The sequence below is a fragment of the Mandrillus leucophaeus genome, unplaced genomic scaffold, assembly GCF_000951045.1.
Source record: "Mandrillus leucophaeus isolate KB7577 unplaced genomic scaffold, Mleu.le_1.0 Scaffold726, whole genome shotgun sequence".
Lineage (NCBI taxonomy): Eukaryota > Metazoa > Chordata > Mammalia > Primates > Cercopithecidae > Mandrillus > Mandrillus leucophaeus.
Window position 1 is genome coordinate 1503140 of NW_012107875.1, and position 23042 is coordinate 1526181.

The following is a 23042-nucleotide window of genomic DNA, read 5'->3' on the forward strand; positions in this document are numbered from 1 at the left end:
TGACAACTTAACTTCATTGCAAAAAAAAGCCTACTTCAATTTTACTGTATTCCCTCCCCAACATTTTGAGTTTTGATGGTATAATTTAGACTTTTTTATGCTGCTTGTCACTTAACAAATTATTATAGCTATTATAAAATTATTAATAACTTACATTTTTGATTTTCAGGCTAAAAATTTTAATGATTTATACACCATAATTAGAATGTTTTAGTATTCTGAATTTGACTGTATACTTACTTTTACCAATATTTTTAAACTTTCAGATATTTTTATGGTACTCATTAGAATTCTTTTCTTTCTGCTTCAAGAATTCTCATTAGCTTTTTTGGTAAGACATGTCTTGTGGTGATGAACTCCCTTAGTTTCTGTTTGGGGAAATTTTTATCTCTCTTTCATTTCTTGACGACAGCTTTGTTTAATATGTTAGTCTTGGTTGGCTGTTTTTTTTCCTTTAACACTTTGAATATATCATCCCCCTCTCTATTGGCCTGTAAGATTTTTGCTGAAAAGTCTGCTGCTAGATATATTGAAACTTTATGTTATTCATTTCTTTGCTCTTGATGCTCTCAGAATCCTCTCTTTGTGCTTCATTTCTAACAGTTTGGTTGCCTTGGGGTAGTCTTATTTGAATTAAATCTGGTTGGAGACCTTTGACCTTCCTGTACCTAGATAGTTACATCTTTCTTTAGGTTTTGAACTCCTGTTTTTAAAAATAAGTTTTCTACCCCTTTATGTTTCCCTTCTCCTTGTAGAACTCCTATGATTCAAAAACTTGCTCTTTTGATGTTGTCTCAAAAATCCTATAATCTTTATTTCTTTTTATTCTTTTTTTCTCTTCTGACTGTCTATTTTCAAATAATGTATCTTCAAGTTCACTGATTCTTTTTTCTCCTTGATTAATTTTGCCATTGATGCTATTTCTTGCCTTTTTAATTTTGTTCATTGTATTTTTTTTTTGTCTCCAGGATTTCTGCTTTTTTAAAAAAACTATTATTTTAATCTCTCTATTAAATTTCTCATTCTGGTCACATATTATTTTTCTAGTTCTATTATATTGTTTTACTGTATTTTCCTGACATTTACTGAGCTGTTGCTGCTGCTGCCTCCTCCTCCTCCTCTCTTTCTCCTTCTTCTTCTCCTTCTTTCTCCTTGTCATTCTCCTTCCTCTTCTTTTTCTTTTTCTCTTTGAGACAGGATCTCACTCTGTCACCCAGGCTAAAGTGTAGTGATGTGATTATGACTCACTGCAACCTCAACCTCCTGTGCTCAAGCAATCTTCCTGGCTCTGCTTCCTGAGTAACTGGGACTACAGGTGCACACCACCATGTCCAGCTAATTTTTGTATTTATTGTGGAGACAGGGTTTAGCTATGGTGTCCAAGCTGGTCTCAAACTTTTGAGCTTAAGCAATCTGTTCACTTCAGCCTCCCAAAGTACTGAGCTTCTTTAAGGTAGCTATTTTGAATTCCTTGTCAGCCATTTCATATATCTTCATTTCTTTAGGGTCAATCACTGCAACTTAATCTATCTGTTTGACAATATTGTGTGTCCCTGATTGTTCTTGATCCTTGTATATAGATTAAGTCTGTGCTTTCAAAGAAGTAGGTAGTTATTCTAGTCTTCACAGACTGACTTTGTCTGGGAAAGCCCTGCAGCAGGTACAGTATTGGGGTAGGTAGGCCAGAGGCCAGGGCATTTGCAGCTGGTGTACTGCTATTAGAAACCTGGGTCAGGCGTGGTGCTGGAGAATGCAAGAAGTTCAGGGCAGGTGCAGCCTTTGTGGCACTGGGGCGTATTAGAAGCCTGGAGCCTCTGGGGGCTGCCTGCCATTGAGACCCGTCTGAAGGTGACCTGGTGGGAAGTGGGCTGAAGATTGATTCTTCCACTCAAACCTGAATCTTGGAGATGTGTAGTTCTGCCTAACACCAGGTTGGGTCAGTAAAGGCTCAGTCTATGGATACTGGCTTGGAATATGAGCCTATGGGGGTCTGTCTAGTGCTGGGTTTTACTATGGTGGACCCACTGTTGGAGTCTAAGGCAAAGTCTTGTGCTCGCTTTCCTCTCTTTCTCCCAGGCAGATGGTTTCTCTCTTTGCACTGTGTTGCCTGGGCTTGGGGAAGGGGTTATGGGGATAATGTATAACTGGCTTTCCTACCCTTTTCAAGGAGTCTTTTCTTATTATTGTGCCACAACCAGGTACCATGGTCTCTCATTTGGCTTCCTTATCTCGAGGGAAATCATTTTTCACACATGGATATTTGTTATTTGTTCAATAGATGTTGATGTTTCTGTGGTGGTACAGTCACTGGAAATTCCTACTCTGCTGTTTTCCTCCACCCTTCCTTCTATTATGTTGGTGCAAAAGTAATTGCAGTTTTTGCCATTGAAAGTAACGGTAAAAACTGCAATTACTCTGGCAACAACCTAGTAATTCTATTATTTTAGTTTACATTTTCTTACTGGCTAGCTTCAATTTACTTATACAAGGAGCCATTTGGAGGGTTAGTTCTTTCTCATGATTAGCTCATATGTTTCTGGAGGTGTGGAGGCCAGATCATATGACTCAGATCTAAGTCATTTTGCACATGGCATTGCTCCATCCACTGTGATTCACTTAGAACTGGAAACCTGACTAAATAAAAGTCAATGAAATGACCCAAGATTTTACTAACACTTCATTGACTCAAAATGAGAGAAAACGTATGTTTAAAATTGTGGCAGCCATCCTTCCACTGTAAAGAGAGATCCTATATGGGAATAGAGCCAGGACAGAGTAGGCATATCATAGAAGTAGGAAATTGGGTTGCAGTGATATTGTTTGAAGGCCTGGTCAAACTGTATGTGAAAAGACAATAACATAGGTTACAGTAGAAGCAACTTGAATCACAACTGAGTGCTTGGTCAACTTTTGAACAAGAACTAGACTTTGTAAGTAGTCTGCTCAAGCTGATGAGGTCACATGAAGAGCAATGTGGGCCTCAATTCTAGTCTTGGAAGTTGGCAGATTTTATTAAGTGTAAGCAAAACAACTGCTTAAACTGTTCTCTGTTTAAGCAACTGTTTAAGCAGCATTTCCTGTGGCCACGCTGAACAAGATGAGAAACTTTGTTTTGCATTCATCATTTAGAACATTGAATAAGGTCAAACAATGAGAAAGTGATAAACCAGGTCCATTTTATTTAAAAATAAAGATATTAGAGAATATTATTTTGGTGTAAGGGTTCCCTTTGTTTTCTTTTCTATTTTCTTTCTTTCTTAATTTTTCTCTTTCTTTCCTTCTTTCTTTCTCTTTCTTTTTTCTTTTTCTTCTTTCTCTCTTTCTCTCTCTCTCCTTCCTTCTTTCCTACATCTCCTTCCTTTTCTTCTCTTTCTTTCCCTCCCTCCCTCCCTTCCTTCCTTCCTTCCTTCCTTCCTTCCTTCCTTCCTTCCTTCCTTCCTTCCTTCCTTCCTTCCTTTTTCTTTCTTTCCTTTTTTTTTCTTTTGAGACAGAGTCTCACTCTGTCACCCAGACTGTAGTGCACTGGTGCAATCTGCTCACTGCAACCTCCGACTCCCAGGTTCAAGTGATTATCCTGCTTCAGCCTCCCCAGTAGCTAGGACTATAGGCACCCACTACCATGCCCGGCTAATTTTTACATTTTTAGTAGAGACAGCATTTCACTATGTTGGCCAGGCTGGTAACTCCTGACCTCATGTGATCCACCCACCTCGGCCTCCTAAGTGCTGGGATTACAGGCATGAGCCACTGCAACCAGCCTCCTTTCTACCTGTAATTTGAAGTCTGAGATAGTTATAACTACAGCAGCAGTGTAGAAAAGCCAAATTCTCTGCCCTAAGCTAGCATTTGATTCAAGCAATATTAGAAGTGGGAAATTTAGCAAGAGATATGATTGGTACTTAGAAAAATCATATTCTAGTTTCTCAAGCCCCTCCCACATTCTTCCAATTAAGTAGTCATTTCCTGACAATGGGATGAATTACTCCCATTGAGAAAATACACTCCAGAGGCATAGATACAAAGAAAAAGGAAATTCAGCTCAGGGCTAAAGAAATTGGCAGTGCAGTGTCGATGTACTAGTTTCCCAGGACTGCTGCAACAAAGTGCCACAAATTTGGATGACTTTGAAAAACATACATTTATTATCTAACAGTTCTGGAATTTAGAAGTATGAAATAACATGCCAGCAGAGTTGCTTCTTTCTGGAAGCACCCCAGAAAGAATCTGTTCCATGCCTCTCTCCTTGCTTCTGGAAGTTGTCGGCAATCCTTTGAGTTACTTGATTTGTTGACACATCACTTTAATCATTCACATGGCTGTCTCCCTCTGTGTGTCTGTGTGTTTCTGCTCCTGTTATAAGAACACAGTCATGTTAGATTAAGAGCTCACCCTATTCCCATGTGATATCACCTTAACTAATCATTTGCAACTACCCTATTTGCAAATTAGGCCACCTTCTTGAGGTACTGAGAGTTAGGATTTCAATCTATCTTTTAGGGGACCACGATTAAAAGTACTATAGTAGCTATGGCCAACCTCTTGAAGACAGAAAATCCAACCATGTTGTCCAGATTTAAACACTCTGATTCTTCATGATAGTTCCCTTTGTTTACTACCCCATGAGATAGAGAAAATGCAAATAGGTTAAAAATATATCAAGACTTCAAGTAAGTTTTACTGTTAGACAAATCTCAAGCCTTACAAAAAAGAGGATAAATTCACTCAAGCCTTAAAATAATCTTCAGGCTCTAGAACCTGAGGTTAAATGAAGTACACTGATAAAGAATTTCAGGATGCACTTCGGATATGGTCATAGACAAGAATTGTATAAACTCAATAGATTGAATTGTCAAAGCAGGTGCACATAAATTATAGATCTTACCTGGTATCAAATTTTATTAATTATTTAAAGGCTACTCACAAACAGCAGGTATAAGCAAAGTCCATAGATTTCAGATTTTGCTACAACAAGAAAAATAGACCAGAAATATCCTACTTTTTAGATAGGAAATCCCTGTGTTCAAGGAGATCTGGTGGAATTCTTTCCCCCTGTTATCTCCACTAGGGAAGAAGTGGTCCACTAAACTGCCTCTAACCATTTCCTTCTCAACAACAGAAGTCCTTAGAGAGCAGAACTATATTTCACTCCTAGGTCAAGGAGTCCTTTCTTTCCCTGTCATGCAAGATATTACATGAATTATGTACCAGCAACCACTTTATGTTGTTTATCTTCCCAAAATAGCAGCTTAAAAGTGTGTATTGAATGTTTTGGGATTTATTAAACACAGTATACAGCATTAGTTCTCTAGGCAAAGAGGAGTTAGAGATAGATCTGACTGAGAGGACTGTGCCTTGAATAGCTATTTTGAACCCAGAACTCTGTGTGGTCATTGAATAAGATTTTTATTTCTCATTATTTCTTTGGGAAAGGGAAGGAGGATGTGTTTTCTGTGGGATGCGACATAAGTTTATTATGTAGATAGATATTTTTGAGGCTGTATGAATGGGAAGATGAAGTAGCCAAATGATTGGACATTTCTTCGGTTGTTTGTGTATTATTCAACATCAGTTCACCCTAATTCCAGTACTGCCATTGTGGATTGATTCAGGATGCTCTGTTGATAGAAGCATATAATCCATGGTGATAGAAATAAATATATTCCATCCCCTTGGCTAGTCATTTATAGCCAAGTTCAGGAATTTGAGTGTGACACAATCGATATTAGTAAGATGTTAGGACTGGCCAGAAAAAGTATCTTACTCTTTTCCCATTAGATTTGATTAGAGATGATCTAAGTCTGAAGTTAGAGCAGCCTTCTCCAAATAAAGTAGACACAGAATCTGATAATAGAGGAACATGATAGATGAACAGAAAAATATTGGTACAATTTTCTTTGGAATTGGGTATCCTGTCAAATGGAATTGAATAAAATCTACTAGTACATAATTCTTAAAAATTTAAATGTATTTTCAGTTCTTTGTAATCCAATAAAAACTTCTTTCAAAGCAACATTTTTCTGGAGTCCATCTGAAATTAATTAAAGACAGACTAGAATGATAAGATTGCACAACAGGAGGAAATATCAGGGCTGTTATTTTGTATCCTTTTTTTTATTTTTTTTTTTTTTGAGATGGAGGCTCACTCCATTACCCAGGCTGGAGTGCTGTGGCACAATCTTGGCTCACTGCAACCTCCACTTCCTGGGTTCAAGCAAGTCTCCTGCCTCAGCCTCCAGAGTAACTGGAATTACAGATGTAAGCCACCACACCTGGCTAATTTTTGTATTTTTAGTAGAGATGGGGTTTCATCATGTTAGTCAGGCTGGTCTTGAACTCCTGATCTCAAGTGATCCTCCCGCCTTGGCCTCCCAAAGTGCTGGGATTACAGGCATGAACCACTGCTCTTGGCCCTATATTTTGTATTCTGTTTTGAATATATACAAAAAGTAATGTGCTTTAAAAGGTCTACCTGATTAATGTGCTTCAAAAGGTCTACATGATTCTTCTCCTGGCTGACCTCCTACCTCTCCCCTCCTCATCCATTTTGCTCCAGCTCAATCAGCCTCCTTGCTGAACTCCCACCTCAGGGGAAATTTGCCCCTCCCAGCCTTTCTTCCTCAATGCTGTTCTCTCAAGTATCCACATGAGTTCCTAAACTCATTTAGATTTCTTTTCAAACAAAATCAAACATCAACTGCAATGTAAAAATTCAAGGAAATCACAAGGGTAAAATGCTGAGAAGGGGGTAACAATTACCTATAGGTAAGAGCATGAGGCTAGATGGATCACCAATTTTTTTTTTTTTAACTCTTAAAAATGAAAAAGGAAATAGATTAATGGTCATAAAGGCCATGTCTTCAAGTCCAATATATATGGCTCTGCCTTCCTAGAATTAATGTACCTAGTGCTGGCACATAGTGTGGCAATTGTGGTGGGTTGTGGAGATTTTAGAGAGTGAAATAAAGGATTATAATTCTGCAAAATGTATTTTTAAAGTAATTTTCCCCTCTGTATTGTGATTTTTTCTTTTTAGGGTGTTTTCTCTTCACCATTATTTCTTTGTTCTTATCTTTCTTCCAAGACAGTTTACATACGTGGTTGCATCTAAACACTCCTGAGTTCTTTGAAAGTCTTGAACAGCCAAGTATGAGCAAGGTATAGTTCATAGGACAGGGCTATTACGTTAAAGCATAGTTGGCATGATGAGACATAGAAGTATAAGCCTGAGTTTCTGCACAGAGGCCAGTGGGAAAAGAGGTCAAAGGAGCCTACTCATGCCTATAAGCAGAAAAAGGCAAAGAAGGCCTTGAGACTTTCAGTGTAGTCTGTGTCAAAGATGTACTGGAGTCAGAGATAACTTGACAATGACTCAGCAAAAAGAAATCCAGACTTCTTTATTGTGGCTTGCAAGTTGGCCAAATTAAATATTTGGTGAAATAGAGAAATTGAGTAAATAAAACCACAGTTGTTAAATGAAAAAAATATTGAGCCACTTATCTGTAGAATTTATTGCATTTTCCAGTCTCAGAAGATCTGGAACGTGAAGATGACTACGTTCTTGGTAACACTAAGAACTGTGCTATTCCATATTCCCTTAAATTCTTACAATAAACTTCCATCACTGAAGGTACATTGGAAGTTTTACATCCGTGTTTGTGCATGTGCACTTACATGTGATCCTGAATAGCCTGACTAGGACTCACACTGAAAATGTATTAGTAATAAACAGTTTGTCATGGACCACAGACCTTTATATGTTTCAGAAACCTAGTGACAGAATTTAAGAACTGTATTTTTTTCATCTATGATAACTATAATTATTATTCAGAAGGTTGTTTGCTAAATATATTTTAATTAAGAAAATATTTATTTAAAAAATAATAATTACTATTTACTGACCAACAGTATTTGAGGAGCTCTAAGAACATTTTCTCATTTGATCCTCACATCTAAAGAGATATAATTTTTATTTCCTTTTTCAAAATGACAAAATTAATGTTTAGAGAGTTAAAGGAAAATTTTTAAGAATACAGTTCATGGCAAATTCAGGATTTGAAGTTAGATGTAACTGACTCTGAAGTCTGTTCATTCCACTAGCCTGCTGTCTCTCATTACATATTGTCAGTTTATTGGTGAACCCTCATTGTCTTTAAAGAAATGCTTATTTGCATAATAATAACAGCTATCATATACTGAGTGCCAACTACAAGGTATTGTGTTAGGAAAAGTCCTTGTCATATTGCCTTCACAGCATAGAAATAGGTATGTAAATGAAAAAATGCAATAATATCTGAAAGAGTACGTTTATTTAAACAGTTGATCCCATAGGAAAAGTAGATTTAAGGAATACATTTTATAGTTACTTTCACATGCTCTTTGGGTGGAATTACAAATGAGATTATTTACATTATTTCTCTTTCTTTAAGCATGCAAATTAATTGAAGTAACTATAATGTGACTAGAATGGAATGCCAATGTGCTGCACACGTGCACAAAAGTATTTATTTTATCTTTTTTTCTCTGAAAACGGTCACTTTTTAGTGCAATGTCCACAGTGTTCTTGTATAATGGAATGGGAACAGCCCTTTAAACTTCTTATGTAATACTCAGAATATCCCTATGTGTAAGTAGTTCTATTAGTTCTACTTTACAGGTGAAGAGGTTAACACTTGCCCAAAATGTGCACCTGTATTATGAACCCTCTTTATAAAAGTAGCAAGGTAGATGTCAGTAAATAAACTCATGAGTCGTTTCAGTATCTTCTCTAGTAGTTACAAGTTCCTCTAGTATGATGATTATGGTAGGCTAAATAATGACTCCCAAAAGATGTCCACATACTAACTCCTGGAATTTGTGAACATGTTACCTTATATCAGGGGTCCCCAACCTCCAGGCCATGGACTGAACCATGAGTTGGGAACCTGTTTAGGAACTGGGAAGCACACCAGGAGGTGAGCAGTGGGCAAGTGAGTGAAACTTCATCTGTATTTATAGCCGCTCCCCATTGCTTGCATTACCCCCTGAGCTCCACCTTCTGTCAGGTCAGCAGAGGCATTAGATTCTCATAGGAGCGCAAAACCCTATTGTGACCTATGCATGCAAGGGGTCTAGGTTGCATGATCCTTATGAGAATATAACACCTGATGATCTGTCACGATCTCTCATCACCCCCAGATGGGACTGTTAGTAGTAGAAAGCAAGCTCAGGGCTCCCTGTGTATCGACATTATGGTGAGTTATACAATTATGTCATTACATATTACAATATAATAATAATAGAAATAAAGTGCACAATAAATGTAATGCACTTGAGTCACCTGGAAGGTATCCCCCCGACCCCAGTCTGTGGAAAAATTGTCTTCCATGAAACTGGTTCCCGGTGCCAAAAAGGTTGGGGACTGCTGCCTTATATGGCCTTTACTGATGTGATTAAGTTAGAAATTGTGAAAAGGGAGGATTGTCCTAGACCATATAGGTGGGCCAAATGTAATCACAAGGATCTTTATGAGCCAGAGAGAGAGAGAGAGAGAGAGAGAGAGAGAGAGAGAGATGTCAGAAGCAGAAAGGAAACTGACAATGAAAGAGGTTGTTACGTGCTTTTAAGATAGAGGAAGGGGGCATGAGTCAAGGAATGCAGTGGCCTTCAGAAGCTGGAAAAGGAAAGGAAACATTTCTAAATCCTCCAGAAAAAAATGTAGCCCTAGGAATTGCTTGATTTCATGTCTCTGATCTTTAGAGCTGTTAATACATTTGTTGTAGGACACTACATTTGTGAGAATTTGTTACAGCAGCAGTAGGAAATTTACAATAATTTTGTCCTATTTACCTAGGGAATAAATAGAACCAGGATTCAAAATCCAGGTCTGTTTCATTCTGAGTCCATTTCTTTTCAAACATGAAGCATTTTTCCTGTTTATATTGTCAGTCTCTCTGGGGCAGTCTGTATAAATATTGACAAATCCAAATGTTCAATAACTCTTCTCGAAAAATCTATCAGCAAACACATTTGCTTTGTGTTATGTGTCAAGTGATGTCATTTAAGTGTTTTTGTTTTTAAAGTTCCAACAAGAGGACAAGATTCCAATCTTACAGGGTATACCAAAGAGTAATGGTATAAGACTATGAAACACTTGCCCTTTGACACTGAAATTAATGTGCTTGATATAAAAATGGATGAGACTAACCATTAGTAGATAAAAACTGGATTTAATAATATGTTGCTAAAGGCATGTTGCTATGAGACCCAGGTGTTTTCAGGCTCAAACAAAAAGTAAATGATATTTTAAATACTTTGATGTTGACAACCTGGTTAAATCCTCAGTAAGACGTGATTGTGGGTTTAATCAATTAGGAACTAGTACTGAATTGGTTATCCATATATCTTTATACCCTAGCCATTTAAAGGCAAGGAAGAGACTCAACAAATATTTTTTAGTGATTGAATAAAACTCTTCTATCAGGTATTAAAAAGTATTAAAGTTACAAAATAACTAAATCTATCTCTTGGGTACGAAAGTAGACACAGTAATCAATGAAGATAATTTAAAAAACCCAGAACAATATACTAACACAAAAATAACAACAGTATCATGCACCAATGCTTATTGTGAGCCAAACACTGTGCTAAGTGCTTTAAATGCATTACCTTATTTAATATAATAATCTAGTACTATTTTCATCTCTCTCCCTTAAGGAAGTTAAGACTTAAGGAGATCAAAGTGGTAAAAAGAGGTTTTCTATTATGCTAAGTGCAATGAATTTACCCACTCTGCTCTACTGACTTTTATAATTTAAAACATGATAAAGGTAGCATTTTAATTTCATAAAGAAAAACTAATTTTAAGTAGATGATGTTAGGATGGTTGCTTAAAGCTCTTTGTCATGTTATTCATCAAAATTAATTTAAGACATAATAGAAAAAAATCACTAAGTTGACAAACATCTTGATGCACATTACTATCTAAAAATTAAAAATTTGCGTTTTAGGAACATTATAAATAAAATGAAACCCAGAAGAATATTTAAAATATATGTTGCACTTGAAAGTTTACTCACCTAATATTTAAAGTATTCTTGCAAATAGAAAGAACAATTATTCCAATAGAAGAAATCAGTAAACAGTGTCCACAAATATGTAAAACAAATGACCCATAAGTATACAATATGTTTAGCCTCAGGAGTAATCAAAAAGTACAAAATAAAATTATAATGAGAACTTTCTCACAATCGAATAGTCAAAAATTTAAAAATGGTAGTACAAAATATTGCAGACATGGGAGGAACATACATTCTCATAAATATTAATTGAGATGTAAATGGATATAGCTTTTTAGAGGGAATAATAAGAAAATGGAATCATAAGGTATAAAATATGAAAACTCATTAATCCACAGTTCCATCTTTGTGAATTCATTTTAGAAAAATAATGAAATAAATATGTAAAAATATGAATACCAAAAACATTATCTCAGTATTGTTTATGATACTGAGAAATAGACAATTATGTGAATTTACTGGAAAGACGTTTACAGTATATTATTAAGTGAAAGAGGCAAATTACAAAAAGGTATGCATAAAAGAATTCATTCGAAGGCATAATTGCTTATAAATACTATACATATATTATGTGTATGTTTATATTTATCCTAACTTATTAAAAAGGAATAAAATATTAATCTCTGAGTGAATGGGATTATGGGTGATTTTCAGTTTCCATGGTATGACTTATCTATATTCTATAATTTTTTTTTTTTTTTTTTTTTTTTTGAGACGGAGTCTCGCTTTGTCACCCAGGCTGGAGTGCAGTGGCCGGATCTCAGCTCACTGCAAGCTCCGCCTCCTGGGTTTACGCCATTCTCCTGCCTCAGCCTCCCGAGTAGCTTGGATTACAGGCGCCCGCACCCCGCCCGGCTAGCTTTTTGTATTTTTAAAGTAGAGACGGGGTTTCACCGTGTTCGCCAGGATGGTCTCGATCTCCTGACCTGGTGATCCGCCCGTCTCGGCCTCCCAAAGTGCTGGGATTACAGGCTTGAGCCACCGCACCTGGCCTATATTCTATAATTTCAAACATAAATAGGTATTTTCTGATAATCAAAGAAAGAAAAGCAGGAAAAACTAAAATTAAAAAAAAATAAGGTTACACTCATCTACATTCCACATCTGATCATGTACTCACTACCAGCTTAAAAAACCTCTAATGAGTCATTTTTATTTATTTATAAAAATCTAAACACTTGAACTTGGCATCCAAAATCATTTCACATCTGGTCTTACCATACAATATTGACTTCATTATCCACTACTACGTCCCATGGACCTTTTAAATACTTTTTAAAAATGCCAACCCCCTTTTTTCTCTTCTGCTGAAGAACCTCTAGCTTTCTTTCATTGAAAACATAATCTCCTCCCTGAAGAATTTCCAGTTCCCTAAGAAAGTAAGTGCTCTCCAAGCTTTGCCTCGAAACGTTTTTCTTTTCTTTTTCTTTTTTAAAAGAATTTTAGAGATTGGGTCTCACCATGTTGTCCAGGTTGGTGTCATACTCCTGGGCTCAAGAGATCTGCCCGCCTTGGCCTCCAAAAATGCTGAGATTATAGGCGTGAGCCATGACGCCTAGTCCTTGAAGCATATTTCTAAGTGATTGGCCCATTGTCTTCCTACCTTCTACGACTGTGGATCATGTGCTCGCATTTATTCCAGATAAATACAAATAATATATATGGCAGCTATGTTTTCCCTATCTCTTAGGAGTTGAAGGATTCGGCACTAGAAGAAGTTGCAGGTTAAATGGAATAAAGGAGAGATTTGTAAAAGTTTGCAATAAAGTCAATATAAGATCAGCACAAGTGTAACAAGATACTCTTTGCATGTAATTAGGATTTACTGTAATTAATTATTTGAATGAAGTTCAAACTGACAACTTAATGCTTTTTTTCAGGCAATAGCTCACAGGACTCTGTGCTAAGAGGAAATGTAACAAAAAAATAGAAGGATGGAAGGATGGATGGATATGGATGATAGATAATATTGTGTTGCTCTCTTTAATTATGGATTATGAACCTATGGTCATATACTATTCTGAAAGCATGCTATAAAATTGCCTCTTTCAGGCCGGGCATGGTGGCTTATGCCTATAATCCCAGCACTTTGGGAGACCGAGGCAGGCAGATCACTTTAGGCCAGGAGTTCGAGAATAACCTGGCCAACATGGTGAAACCTTGTCTCTTCTAAAAATACAAAAATTAACCTGGTGTGCTGGCCCACGCCTGTAATCCCAGTTACTCTGGAGGCTGAGGCATGAGAATCCCTGGAACCAGGGAGGTGGAAGCTGCAGGCTGCAGTGAGCTGAGATTGTGCCACCACAATCTGGGTGACAGAGCTAGACTCTGTCTCAAAAAAAAAACAAGTCTCTTTCAAACTCTTTTTCTGAAAAACTTTTGAATGTCTTAGAAATGGCACTTTGTTTTTGAATAACATGCTAACTTGTCAATTTGTAGTAGCTGCTCGGAATTCTGTGTTGGCTTATTTTCATTCAGGAGGAGGACTATGATCAATTGGCAATTGGAAAGGGATAAAGGTTTGGCAGTATATGTCATCCTTGGGCATATGAACCTCTGAAACGCTTATATAATGGGAATTTAAGAGTTGGAAGACTGTATAAACTTTCTTCTTTCATTCTTTGCTTCCTGTCTCTTCGTGCAGGGTCTGTGTTCTTGGATAGCATCCCAAAATGATGTTTTTCTTCATAGTCAAGTTCTATATAAACTCATGTTGATAAATTAAAACATCTTTAGCCTTTAGCTACTTCAACATAAATAAAAAGATTGCATTATTATGGTTCATTTTAATGATTCAGTAGGTAAAATCACTTAAAGCAACTCAGTTTGTCCTAGTGGCTTAATAAGCAATGTTTCTTGGCTCATGCTATAGTTTGGCTACCAGCTTATACTTATGAGCTGTTTTAAGAGTAAGAAATTTGGGAAGTTATTTGGCTGGGGGCATTCAAAAACAAGATGTCATGCTAGGGCTTGTTAAAAGTTCCTCTGTGACAAATTCAAACATATGCAATATTATTAACTGTGTCTTGGCAGCTCATTTTCTTCTTTTATAAACAGTCAAAAAAAGCAGCTCTGGTTTATTTAATTCCCAGAAAAGAAAAATTGGAACCATTTAGCCTGCTTAATATCAAAATCTACCTGACCCAAAGGAGAATCGGGAGGAATTTCACTGAACACTTTATTTTAGTTACATCATCCTATACACAAATTCTTTGACTGCAAATAAAACATAACTTTTTAAGAAGCCCTAAAATAAACAAATTTTATAACATTCATTTCTTCTGTTATCTCTCCCTTTAATCCTGTTTCTCTGATTTCGTTTTTTTATATCCACATTCAGGGATTTCCAGAAATTACTTCCTTGTTCCTTGCTCCTTTCCCATAACATGTATCTTTCTCAGAAGCTCCTCCATTCTTTATTTTTTATTTTTTTGAGATGGAGTTTCCCTCTTGTCACCCAGGCTGGAGTACAATGGCATCATCTTGGCTCATGGCAACCTCCACCTCCCGGGTTCAAGCGATTCTCCTGCCTTAGACTCCCAAGTAGCAGGGATTACAGGTGCGCATCACCATGCCTGGCTAATTTTTGTGTTTTTACTGGAGATGGAGTTTCACCATGTCAGCCAGGCTGGTCTTGAACTCCTGACCTCAGGTGATCCACCTGCCTTGACCTCCCACAGTGCTGGAATTATAGGTGTGAGCCACCACGCTCGGCCCCTCCATTCTTATGGTATGAATTTACCTACTTTGTATGAATTGATTGATGTATAAAAGTCTGTTTTAAGTTTTAAACTCTCCATAATTATCTGCAGATCAATCATACTCATATCAAATATTGAACTCTTATCTTTCTGCCCACAGGATGAGACATTTCAAAGATATTCATCCACTCATTCTCCATCATATCATTACCAATTATCTCTCATTTGAATCTTTTACCAGGACCTACAGACTTCATAATGTAATGAAGTTTTAGTCATTTCCTGAACTCCTCTCCTCCTCTGTTGAAACTTTTCTTCATTTCACTTTGGCTCTTTATTTAGAGCTGTGAAGAACTGGGGCACTGAACCAAGTAAATTTTGATTGGTGAATAGTACGTAGAAGATAATGAGAATCATGATTTTAGAAGATTGCTCTGGCAATAGTGTATACAATAGATAGCTGGGAAGTATCTAAGGACTATTGTAATTGTTTAGTAAAATTAGGGATCAGAGAAGAGAAAAAGGTGTGGCTCATAATTGCATGTTGGGATATGATAATGGCTTTCTGCCTAATCTCTTCCAGAAGACAATCATAGTTCAAGTGGCTCAACTAAAGGAAAGGAAGAAGAAAGAAAAATACTTATACTAGTGCCCATGCAACATTGTGTGTGATACTTAATAAACATTTTCTCGTTAAATGAGTAGTTGATGGGTTGGACTAATGGTGAAAATTAAAGTCATTTTGGAGGACTAACAAGGGATAAGTTTTTCCTCTCAAAATTTTTCTCAACACATCTCCATTAGTATTACACACCTGGCAACCCAATTTATTTCTGGATATGGGTGCCCACCTCTTGTCTTTACTGATAAATCATAATTCACTCCTACATTTTTTCTACATCATTTTAATATTGTGCACTTCTTAGAAATTGTTACATAATAATTCTATGCCATTTGATTTGCACTCGTCTTGACTTCCCAGAGAGTCTTTAAACTCCTTAATGTCAGAGACTCAGTTTCTGAATTTTTTCACAATGTCTAACAGAATGCTCTTCAGAATGAAGATGTAAATGTGTTTAATGCTTTATTTCTGAATTCTAATTAAGTATGCTAACAAACACCTTGTTTTAGAAAACATTCAGTTTATACTATGTTTTAAGCATTTCATATGGGCTATGTTAGGCTGTTTTGTTTTATAATATTTTTGTAGTTAATTCACATTTCTCACTTTATAGGAAAGTACCTTTGGTTTCCAGGAAGCAAACATTCCCAAAAGATTAATCTCTTATGCTTTTGTTTTCATTACACTATCTTTCTCCATGATATGAACTTCCAGATGTTGATGCGTTTTCTTCAATATCTGTTTATGAATCTTGATATTTGATTTTATGCATATACCAAAATCTTGGAATTAAAATGCACTTATTACACATCACAAACAGCTTTTATTCAAACATTTCCTAAAGCCTTGTTAAGAATATTTGATCATTTGGGACATGGCTATGATTAGTAGAAAGATGAATTAATTTGGTGATAATTTTTTTGTGATGTCATAATTTTTAAGGATTATGCAATATCTCATGTCACAATTATACAGTATCTCATGTCACAAGTTGATATAATTCTTAAAAATTATAAGGGTTAGTCTTTGCTATGTAGAATTATTTTTTTGGCACAATAAACAATACTTTTTTTTGAATTTTATTTTATTTTATTAATTACTTTATTTATTTTTTAGTGACATGGTCTCTCTATGTCACCCAAGCTAGAGTGCAGTGGCACAAACATAGCTCACTGCAGCCTTGAACTCCTAGGTTCAACTGATCCTCTTGCCTCAGCATCCAAAGTAGCTGAAACTAAAGGTGCACTCCACCATGCCCAAATGATTTTTAGTTTTTATTTTTTGTAGAGATGGAGTCTTGCTTTTTTGTCCATTTTGGTCTCGAACTCCTAGCCTCAAGCTATCCCCCTGCCTGGGCCTCCAAAATGTTTGGATTACAGGAATGAGCAACCACCACAGTGCCAGGCCTCTTTTGAATTTTATAGCTTACTGGTATGAAGATGGCTGTTACCTTCTTGGGAGTGAAGATTTCTTGTGTACAGAATTATTGATTCATAGACTGTCATATGAAAGATAGAGAAATTTTAGTTACTTAACCCTTTCCATCTTTGAAAATATTTTTATCAGCATAATTTCTATCTTAACAAAGATGGAACACTAAAGAAATGCAGAGATTATAAAATATACTAATGTTTGTGTGTTTGTTTTCTATTGCTATCATAAGAAATTATCCTTTGCCCACTTTTTGATGGGGTTGTTTGTTTTTTTCTTGTAAATTTGTTTGAGTTCTTTGTAGGTTCTGGATATTAGCCCTTTGTCAGATGAGTAGATTGTAAAAATTTTCTCCCAGAAGGGGAACATCACACACCGGGGCCTATCATGGGGAGGGGGGAGGGGGGAGGGATTGCATTGGGAGTTATACCTGATGTAAATGACGAGTTGATGGGTGCAGCACACCAACATGTCACAAGTATACATATGTAACAAACCTGCACGTTATGCACATGTACCCTAGAACTTAAAGTATAATAATAATAATAATAAAAAAAGAAAGAAATTATCGTCAGCGAGTTGAATAAAACAACACAAATGTATTCTCTTACAGTTTCATGGGTCAGAAGTTCAACACATGTTTCACTGGGCTAAAAATCAAAGTGTGAGCAGGGACGAGTTGCTTTACAGAGGTTCTAGGGAAAAATATATTTTATTACCTTTTCCAGCTTTCAAAGGCTACTCACATTCTTTGACTTGTTTTCCTCTTCCTCCGTCTCCAAACCCAGCAATGCTGGGCCAAGTCTTTATCATGTTGCATCTCACTGATACCCTTTCTATCAGATCTCTCTCTCTCTGACCATAGCCAGAAAAAGTTCTCCACTTCGAATGACTCATGGGATTATAGAGGGCCCCCAAATCTACAAGCCACCAATAATACAGCCTTTGTCCTTGAGAAATTAAATTTTCACATGTGAAATTTTTAAAATTATGATTTAGTGTACTAAAAAACCCCTGCCTTCAATATACATCAGGTATCAAGAAGATATTAAATTTAGTTTTAACCTAATCCCATTCCTTGAAATTTTTAGACTCCCTCCTATCTGTAACTGCCTTTTGATATTAAAAATATTCTCCTTGCAAATGACTGAGAAGAAAAAGTATATTAAAGCTAATGACATGGAAAATTTGTTTTGTCAGTATTTGAAGAGACAAAATATTATCTTTCACCATTCCCAGAGGAAGTTTTCAGGCTATAAATCAAGATATTAGTTGTAAGTGTCAAATGAGTAAGTACAGATAAAGCAGGCTGTTGAAAGTTGTTAAAATAACCCTACAACGTGTGTTTATATTTGTATGCTGTATTATTTAGGTAGACTTTTAAGCATATGCATAGCTTTTCTTTTCTACCCATTGAAATTTCTAGTATAAATTTTTGAAAAAATTATCATAACATTTGATCCCGCCTATTGCCATGCTTAACTTAGAGTTAAAAAAAAAAAAAAAAAGCCTTTGTGTAAGAGAGTAACTTTGGTGACTCAGTATATCTATATGCATACTCATACATCGATATTGATATAGGTACTAGAGGCTGAGTTAAAAAGAGTTGGACTAGCCTGGAAAATGATTGAAGTGTGGTTTTAACATTTATTTTCCTTGTGATGTTCAAGTTTCACAGTTAGAAATGAAGCATTTATTATCTAAAGAGACAAATACTTTCATTGTTCCAGGGTTTCTCTGCAGGGTTTGAGATCCTGAGGAACTTCAAGCAAATACCAAAGCAATATATTGCACATTTTATCCCTAATCAAGGACTCGGTGGTGAAAATTTGCCTATAGTTGTGAAGATAAACTTACTCGATAAGCCCAAAGAAGACCATAGGGAAGGAAATAATCAAGTCAGTGGAAGAAACCAGGTAAAGTGTCAAGTTCAGTTCAGTTATGGCTTTTTGCCATAGTGCTTGTGTAAAGTTATGACAACATTTGGACAACTGTTTTATTCTCCTTATTCACTGTAAATCACACTATATAGAATATGCTTTACAAGATGTTATTTCAATAAAATGGTTTCAGCTACTCATTCAAACCAACTTACCTGACAATAGTTTCTAGCTAGAAAATATAATGTGGAAAAATGTATTTAATAGAAAATATAATGTGGAAAAAAATCACACAAAATAGTTGGAAAAAAAAACCCAAACCATTTTGTTTTACATACAAATGTCAGTGAGAGGGAGGAAGAAGTATAATTTTCTGTCACTTTTCAGTGGATATACATTATGCTCATGTATTTCTAAGAGCTCTCACATTTAGCTTTTATTTTGCCAAAGTCTCAAGGAAAACAGAATTATCATCAAGCCTGCCTACTTTAGATACTGAATGCATATCTGAAAGATGATCACCTCATTCTCCATCATCTTTCGAAGAATTGCTTCCTTGTACTGTCTTCCACCAATGGCCGCCTACTGTCGAGTCCACTCTTTTTCCCTGGGGAAGTACAGTAAATGTTTGTTACGTTTTATACAACAAACTGTACTTATCTATTTTCAGATTGTTTATTTTATTTATATAAACATATAAACATATTTCCCTTACTCAATTGACATATATTCCTATCTGTGAAAATAATTTGCATATTTTAAGTTGGGGAAAATGCATCAAAGTTTTCCCCATTAAAATAGATTTTTTTTTCACTTAACAACTTTTCACTCAGCAATAGGAATTTAAGAAATAATTTAAAACTATTCATTGAGTGATAGATGTAAGTAACGTAAGACATACCCAAGGTTTCAAAAATTTTCCTCCCAAACACCCCTTTTCAGGAAATGAGTGGACGTTAGGTTCCAGAAAGTAACGAGGATATAAGCAAAAAAATATGAGATTCAAGTAAAAAGTGTTCCAACACAGGAAGGGTGATAGGAATTCTCAAAATGATGTTGAAAAGGAAGTGCTAGAATAATTGCGGAGCAGGCCTGGCTAACATCTGGCCCAAATTAGAACAGTCTCCAAAACCGATGTCTTTAGGCTACGTTACTCATAAACTTGTGTTTCTTGTCTCAGCCAGATTTTGCTGGCCTTAGTTAACTTCATTTCTTCCTGACTACAGACTCAAGGGGCTCTTTCACATCCTCTGATTCTCTGTTGTCCCAGGAATCAATGCCTAAACTCTGCCAGGGGTCATCTTGCCCCTTTTAGTAGGCCCTATGGCAGGAGCTTTGCCCTCAACTCTCACCTATACCATTGAAATCTGGAAAGCTGACTGGGAAAGTTAAGCCTAAGGGCTCCCTCTCTCCAGTCTCACAGAATATCAAGGAAATGTGGCCAAGCACTAGGTTGGTGCAAGAATAGCCCACAAGGTGAATTCTTTCTAGAGTCCTAAATAGGACATTGGGAACAGCCACATGCCCAGTGTAAGCTTCTTTTCTTAAATCACCTTTTCCTCTCTCTGAAACTAGGCCTGGTAGGAAGTTGTCATACATGGAATCTTACACTTTCCTTTCTCATTATCTCTTTGTATTCTCCCCTGGATCTAGAAAACGGACATTTTCCCCTCTTTTATTATGTCATATTTTCCTTCTGCCATTGAATAGCAGTAAACTTGTCCTTGCAGAAATGAAATTTAAAAGCATACTTTTTAAATAAAGAAAAAATAATAGCACATTTGGCTGCTTTTTTGTTATGGGTAAAGTAGTAGCTCTGTACTATAGGAATCTCTATGGATTGGGTTCTCCAAGCCTTTGATATTTTAGTGGAGGAAATGAAGCCATTTGGATAATCTTTCTTGACTTGTTCTCTCAACTGTAGTCTTGCTTCTTGGCTACTTACTGCATACTTCTCATTTGCATATTAGTAGCTGAATCTAACTTCTTGTATTTCTCTAGTAACAAGTTCTGATCTCCTTCCTGTTAAATGGATACCTCAGAATGACTTGAACAAAGAAAAAGAGAAAAACTCAATAACTTTTCAGTTACTATCCCGTATTATTGGTTTATATGAAGATTTTTCTTAATTAGCCTACTATAGCATACACATATACACACACAGAAAGCACATATTTTGAGAAACTGCTACACTTTTTTTCTTGCTGCTGTCTTTTTCAAAGAATTTTTTGTCTTTAAGTTTTTTGTTTTTTTTTTTTGCCAGCAAACTTTAATCATTTTAAAGAAAAGAATAAGATTATGTGACAAGAAAATAAAAATTATAGGGCAATTAAAAATATTCTATTTTCTAGTTTTAAAAAATGTGATATATAAGGAGAAAACTATAACAGCTTGAGTAAAACAAATTCAGTGTATGTATAAGAGGGGTGCTTGTCTGGCTGAATTATGTAGGGATAAGGCCCTTTGGGCATCAGCTGGGTAAGACACTGCTAGTTTGGCTGCCCACGTTAACTTCTATTACAGTGTGAGGTTAATGAATGATGTTATGTTGTCTAAGACTATCAGGTTTAAGGATATATACTAATAATGACAGCTACTATTGAGTATGGGCTAGACATTTTATGTACATCTATAATTAATTTTTTAACTTTTAAAACATTTCTAGATAAGTAGGTATTATTGTCCCCATTTTTTGAATGAAGAAATAAAGTCTCAATGAAGTTATATAATAGCACAGATTTCCATGGTTAGTGCTGGGCCTGGGCTGGAATTTGAGCCCAGTTTTCTTGGGTAGACTCCAAAGACTGTCTTCTTCCTTTTATATACTAGACAGCCCTCCATGATCTCCTGGGAAGGTTTTCTTTTCTACTCTGCAACACTCACAGCTTTACCACCCTTATATCTGTATCTCTGAAAAGACTTCAAAATTCTGAAGGTAACTCAATAGAATATACTTACCATAGTTTACTGATATTGACATAAGCAAAGTATCAAGGATTGTAACTTATGGGTACCCGTAAGGGTGAAGTGTAGGTTAGATGGCATTGTGCAGGGTCAAATTTCAGGGGAGAAGATATTCTGGGCAGGAAGAAGATGGGGTCTCACTCTGTCACCCATGCTTGAGTGCAGTGGTGCGATTTTGGCTCACTGCAGCCTCTGCCTCCCATGCTCAAGCACTCCTCCTGCCTCAGCTACTGAGTAGCTAAGTAGCTGAGTAGCTACTCAGTCCTGAGTAGCTAAGGACTACAGGCACATGTCACCATGCCTGGCTAATTTTTAGTAGAGACAGGGTTTCACCATGTTGCCCAGGCTGGTCTCAATCTTCTGAGCTTAAGCCATCCACCCACCTCAGCTTCCCAAAGTGCTGGGATTACAGGTGTGAGCTACTGTACCTGGTCAATTTAAAGACTTTCAAGACTAATAAGCCTCAATGGTGCACACGTTTCTACAGTTAGAAAGCAAAAGAAACAGTTGGTGTCTTCATTGCTACTTGGGCAATAACTAGAATGTGGCTGCTTCCCTTTTATTTCCTCATTTAAGTATCTATTCATACAAGGCTGTGGCAGGTAGAAGAACTTGTACTGAAGGCTTGGGAGTCATGGGAGAAGGATCTCATTAACTAATACTTAAATAACTTAACATTAAGTAAAAGATATCTCTGTTTTAAAAAGTCTTTGTGCCTACTCCACCTTATAAAATGTCTCAATGAATTCCCCTCCATAGGTAATAGCCTGGTGCCTCAATATTTTCCAAACTCCATTTTCTCTTTTTCTCTCCTCATTCATCTCTTTAACTCACACCTCCTGTAGGAATGTACCATTCACTCCATTGCATTTCCATTTCTTCTCTTTCTATCATACAGAGCAATTAGAGCAATTTAGCGTTCTTCAGACTCTTCTCAATTCAACACTCCACAACCAATTTTTTATATCTTATATCTCTTATGGATTTTGGACATATGCATTTGTGGATTTGGATATATAAATCTCACAAGGGATTTAGCCATTAAAAGGGCATCAACTCTGGCAGTCTTCATACTCTTCTTCTTAAAATTTTATTTTAAAAACTATTTTATTATCTTAAAAATATTTTTAACTGACACAAAATTGTACATATTTATGGGGTACATTATATGTATGATGTTTTGATACATATAATGCATAGCGATCAGATCAGGGTAATTAGCATATCCATCTCCGCAAACATTTGTCAATTCTTTGTGTTGGTAACATTCAATATCATCCTTCTAGCTATTTGAAACTATGTCATATATATACGATACTCATCCTGCAGTGATACAGAGCTATAGAACCTATAGTTTTCATACTCTTGATCATGCATCACTACCAGCAAA